Source organism: Mustelus asterias, chromosome 17 (assembly GCF_964213995.1).
Source record: "Mustelus asterias chromosome 17, sMusAst1.hap1.1, whole genome shotgun sequence".
Classification (NCBI taxonomy): domain Eukaryota; kingdom Metazoa; phylum Chordata; class Chondrichthyes; order Carcharhiniformes; family Triakidae; genus Mustelus; species Mustelus asterias.
The window spans coordinates 13666993-13672593 of record NC_135817.1 but is presented as its reverse complement, the minus strand read 5'-3'; positions in this window follow the sequence as shown (position 1 = coordinate 13672593).

Sequence of the window (5601 nt, the reverse complement as noted above, 5' to 3'; positions counted from 1 at the left end):
TATCCGTCACTGAGCTCTATGGATCTGGCAAGATCCAACCTCTTTTACCAAGAGGATCTGTCCCTGAGCCTTCGACAGCCAGGAATCTCGGAGCAGTTAGGATCTACCCCCACTGACTCCTGGCTGCCTCCTTCTACTTGGGACTTGATTAAAGGTAAAGATCAGGCTCACCACTTGTTAGCGCCTGAATTTGGGCAATGTGCTGGTGGAGTGGTTACCACAATGAGCCCTCAGCCTGTTTGTAGGCCGCATCCACATTTGTATTGGTAAGGAAAGCTTTGGCCCCTGGAGTTGGAGCTTGCTATTTTGGCAAGACAGGATATTGGCCGATTCCTTCTTGGAGCCTTGAGGAAGGGAGAGTGTGAAAGGCAATCCCTGTGGGAAAGGTCCACGTGGGTTGGAGCATTAATTTGAGGTTGAATCATGGAATCATTAGAATCACACAGCACAAAGGAGGCTCTTCAACCCATCGAGACTACAACCACACATTAGAAATGTCTGAACTCTCACCTAATCCCATCTGCCAGCACTTGGTCCATAGTCCTGAATGTTATGATGTGCCATGTGCTCATCCAGATACTTTTTAATGGATGTGAGGCAACTCGCCTCCACCACCTTCCCAGGCAGCGCATTCCAGACCATCACCACCGTCTGGGTAAAAAGATTTTCCTCACGTCTCCCCTAAGCCTCCTGCCCCTCACCTTGAACCTGTGTCCCCTCATGACTGACCCTTCAACTAAGGGAAACAGCTGCTCCTTATCCACTCTGTCCATTTCCCTCATAATCTTGTCGACCTCGATCAGGTCACCCCTCAGTCTTCTCTGCTCCAAAGAAAACAATAAGGAGTCTAACAACACCAGTTTAAAGTCCAACAGGTTTACTTGGGCTACCAAATAAACCTGTTGGACTTGAACCTGGTGTTGTTAGACTCCTTACTGTGTTTTACCCAGTTCAACGCCGGCTTCTCCACACCAAAGAAAACAACCCAGGCCGACCCAACCTCTCTCTATAACTGAAATGTTCCATCCCAGGCAGCATCCTGGTGAATCTCCTCTGCACCCCCTCCAGTGCGTTCACGTTCTTCCCATAATGTGGCGACCAGAACTGCACACAGTACTCCAGCTCTGGCCTCAACAAAGTTCTATGCAACTCCAACATGGCTTCCCTGCTTTTGTAATCTAAACTCACCGGATGAAGGGACAACGCTCCGAAAGCGTGTGCTACCAAATAAACCTATTGGACTTTAACCTGGTGTTGTGAAACTACTTACTTTGTAATCTATGCCTTGATTAAAAAATTCTTAAAGACTTGATTAGTTGTAAGTATTCGCATTCCAACCATTATTCATGTAAATTGAGTCTGTGTCTTTATAAGCTCTGTTTGTGAACAGAATTCCCACTCACCTGAAGAAGGGGCTTCGAGCTTCGAAAGCTTGTGTGGCTTTTGCTACCAAATAAACCTGTTGGACTTTAACCTGGTGTTGTTAAACTTCTTACTTGATTAAAAAAGGCAAGTGGCCCTTATTCCTTTCTCACCACCCTGCTCACATGTCCTTCTGCTTTCAGAGATCTGCGGACAAACACACCAAGGTCCTTTTGTTCTTCCTGGTGTCCTACCATTCGCTGAGTCCTTCCCCGTCAAATTACTGCTTCCAAATTGTGTCACCTCACACTTTTCAGGGTTAAAACCCATCTGCCACTTATTTGCCCATTTGACCATTCCGTCAATATCTTCTTGTAGACCAAGACACTCCGCCTCATTGTTAACCACCCATGCAGGGAAGTCCACCTGAGACTGGGATTAACACTCCTCCATGATGGCATTGTGGCCCATCGCCATTGGCAACACCCAATTGGCGAGTGGATGCACGCAGCCATGGTTCCCATGTTTCGAACTTTTTGCCCAGTTCGAGTGTAAAGTTTGGAAAGGTTCAAGACGTACTTTGCTCTTGATTTGCCCTGTAGCAGGATGATTCTCCATGTTCCACAGCCAGGAGCAGCAGAGTCACGCACACAAAGAATTTCTGTTGGGTTGGTGTGGGGTGGGAGTTGAGGGAAGAAGAAGAGAACATGTTGAGGAATGCACTCAAGTTTAAGTTGAAGGAAACCGGAGGAAACCCACGCAGACATGAGGAGAACGTGCAAACTCCACACAGACAGTGAGCCAAGCCGGGAATTGAACCCGTTTCCCTGGCGCTGAGAGGCAGAAGTGCTAACCACTGTGCCGCCCCAGAACAAGAATAACAGGAACAATGGTGTTTCAATCACTGGGAGGTGCAGACAGGCTTTTGTTTGACACCAGACTGGCAGCTTTGAAAGGTTCCTGACGTAGTTAGAACACTGATGCGCATCAATTGGACACGAGGCACAAAGAAGTCCCGCCCGAGCAGGGGGTCTTATACCTCACCCAGGAGGCGGAGCCCGACTGGGATGTGCCACAACAGTAACAACCACAGGTGTATCAATCCCACCCTAGCCCAACAACAACATTAGAACAATCCCACAGTGGGAACCAACGATGTTCACCACATTCACCCCTCCTTTGAGAACAAAGGCCGGCGGGGTACGAAAAGAGACTAAAATGTCAACAGTTTATAAGTCCAGACGTTCTGGAGGACCGCACCGTCGTTGTGACCTCCTCAATACCGGCGGTGACACCGGAGCAGGTGCTTGCGGTGGCGTTCTCCCCAAAACAGCGTCCAGCTGTTCTCCCACGGACTCACAGGCCGGTTGACCCTGATGAAGTGGTAGTGCAGGGGATCCCGGTACATTCTGCGATGGCGCCGATCTTCGGGGCTCAGGCAAGATGTGCATTGGAGTAAAACTGTTAAGCACTGGTCCCGGTGCTGTCCGCGCCACATCTGGGGGAGAAATAAGGGATAAGGGATTTGTCACTGGGGGTATGGGAGCGACAGGAGTTGCTACGTCCCCTGCGGGCGCCAGGTCTCGGATCGAGACTGTGTCTTCTCGCCCGTCAGGATATGCCACATAGGCATACTGAGGGTTGGCGTGGAGGAGGTGGACCGGTTCGACCAAGGGGTCGGACTTGCGGGCCCTTACATGTCGCCGCAGAAGGACGGGTCCTGGGTACGTCAACCAGGCTGGTAAAGATATCCCCGAGGACGACTTCCGAGGGAATGAGAACATCCTCTCGTGGGGAGTAGCATTGGTTGCCGTACACAGGAGGGAGCGAATGGAGTGAAGCGCATTTGGAAGGACCTCCTGCCAACGGGAGACTGGAAGGCCTTTGGACTTCAGCGCCAATAGGACAGCCTTCCAGACTGTAGCATTCTCTCTCTCCACCTGTCCATTGCCCCTAGGGTTGTAACTCGTGGTCCTACTAGAGGCAATCCCGTATTAGAGCAGGAATTGCCTCAAGTCAGTACTCATGAACGACGAGCCCCTGTCGCTATGGATATTGCTGGGGTACCCAAACAGGGTAAAAAGATCACGGAATGCCTTGATCACCGTGGCAGTCGACGTGTCCGCGCAGGGGACAACAAACGGGAACCGGGAGTACTCATCTATTATGTTCAGAAAGTACACGTTCCGATCTGTTGAGGGAAGGGGGCCCTTAAAATCCACACTCAGCCTCTCGAAGGGGCGAGTGGCCTTGACCAAATGTGCCCGGTCAGGTCGGTAAAAGTGCGGTTTGCATTCCGCGCAAATCTGACAGCTCCTTGTCACCGACCTGACGTCCTCCACCGAGTAAGGCAGGTTGCGGGCTTTGATAAAGTGGTAGAGCCGAGTGACCCCAGGATGGCACTGGTCATTTTGGAGGGCGTTCAAGCGATCCTCCTGCGTAGTAGCGCATGTTCCGCGCGAGAGGGCATCCGAGGGCTCATTGAGTTTCCCTGGACGATACATGATATCGTAGTTATAGGTGGAGAGTTCAATTCTCCACCGCAAGATCTTATCATTCTTGATCTTGCCCCTCTGCGTGTTGTTGAACATGAACGCCACGGACCACTGGTCCGTGATCAGGGTGAACCGGTTTCCCGCCAGGTAATGGCGCCAGTGTCTGACGGCCTCCACAATGGCCTGGGCCTCCTTTTCCACCGCTGAATGCCGAATTTCGGGGCCTTGGAGGGTGCGGGAAAAAAACGCGACGGGCCTGCCCGCCTGGTTTAGTGTGGCGGCCAGGGCGAAATCAGATGCATCGCTTTCCACCTGAAAAGGGATGGATTCGTCTACCGCATGCATCGTGGCTTTCGCGATGTCGTGTTTCAATTCCTTGAAGGCCAATTGGGCCTCTGGCGTGAGTGGAAAAGTCGTGGACTTAATAAGCGGACGGGCTTTGTCCGCGTAGTTGGGGACCCACTGCGCATAATAGGAGAAGAAGCCTAGGCATCTTCTCAGTGCTTTTGCGCTAGCGGGCAAGGGAAGTTCAGCAAGGGGGCGCATACGGTCTGGATCAGGGCCAATGACCCCGTTTTCCACCACGTATCCCAGGATGGCTAACCGGCGCGTATGGAATACACACTTCTCCCTGTTGTAGGTCAAATTCAGGCGAGATGCAGTGCGTAAAAAGTTCTGGAGATTTGTGTCATGGTCCTGCTGATTATGGCCGCAGATGGTGACATTATCCAGGTACGGGAAGGTAGCCCGCAGCCTGTTCAGGTCCACCATTCGGTTCATAGCACGCTGGAAGACCGAGACCCCATTGGTGGCACCAAATGGAACCCTAAGAAACTGATACAGACGACCATCCGCCTCAAAGGTCGTGTAGTGTCGGTCCTCTGGGCGAATGGGGAGTTGGTGGTAGACGGACTTAAGGTCTATGGTGGAGAACACCCGGTACTGCGCAATCTGATTGACCATATCAGATATGCACGGGAGGGGATACGCATCCAGCTGCGTATATCGATTAATGGTCTGACTGTAATCAATGACCATCCGGGGTTTGTTCCCACTCTTGACCACCACAACCTGTGCTCTCCACGGACTAACACTGGGCTGTATGATCCCTTCTTTGAGGAGTCGCTGAACCTCAGATCTGATGAAGATCCGATCTTCAGTGCTGTAACGCCTACTTTTAGTAGCGATGGGCTTGCAGCCTGGTACCAGATTCTTGAATAAAGAGGGTGTGGTGATCTTTAATGTAGAAAGATTGCATGCGGGGCGCTTTGGACAATTTGGAGACTGCAGCTGTTCCCCTACTGTCAGCGAAGGGAGTGGCCCACCGTACTGTAGGATCACACTCTTCATGTGGACCATAAAGTTTAGTCCGAGGAGAATTGGTGCACAAAGATGCGGCAACACAAGGAGCCTGAATCGCTCGTAAATTGTGCCTTGCACTTTCAAGGTTACCACACAACGTCCTAGCACAGGGACAGACCGGGACCTTGATGCCATAGAGATTGTCTGTTTGGCAGGTTGAATCTGGAGTCCACACCTCTTTACAGTGTCAGGGTGAATAAAGCTCTCAGTACTCCCGCTGTCAAACAGACAATAAATTGCACGACCATTTACCTGTATATCCATCATCGAACAGTCAAGCCTGTGGTGCTTAGCCTGGTTCAGGGTGATCGATGCCACCGTTGGTCCATGAACGTCACTGCAGGCAGCTGAGGTCGATGCTGAGGACCCCTGCTGGTTGCTC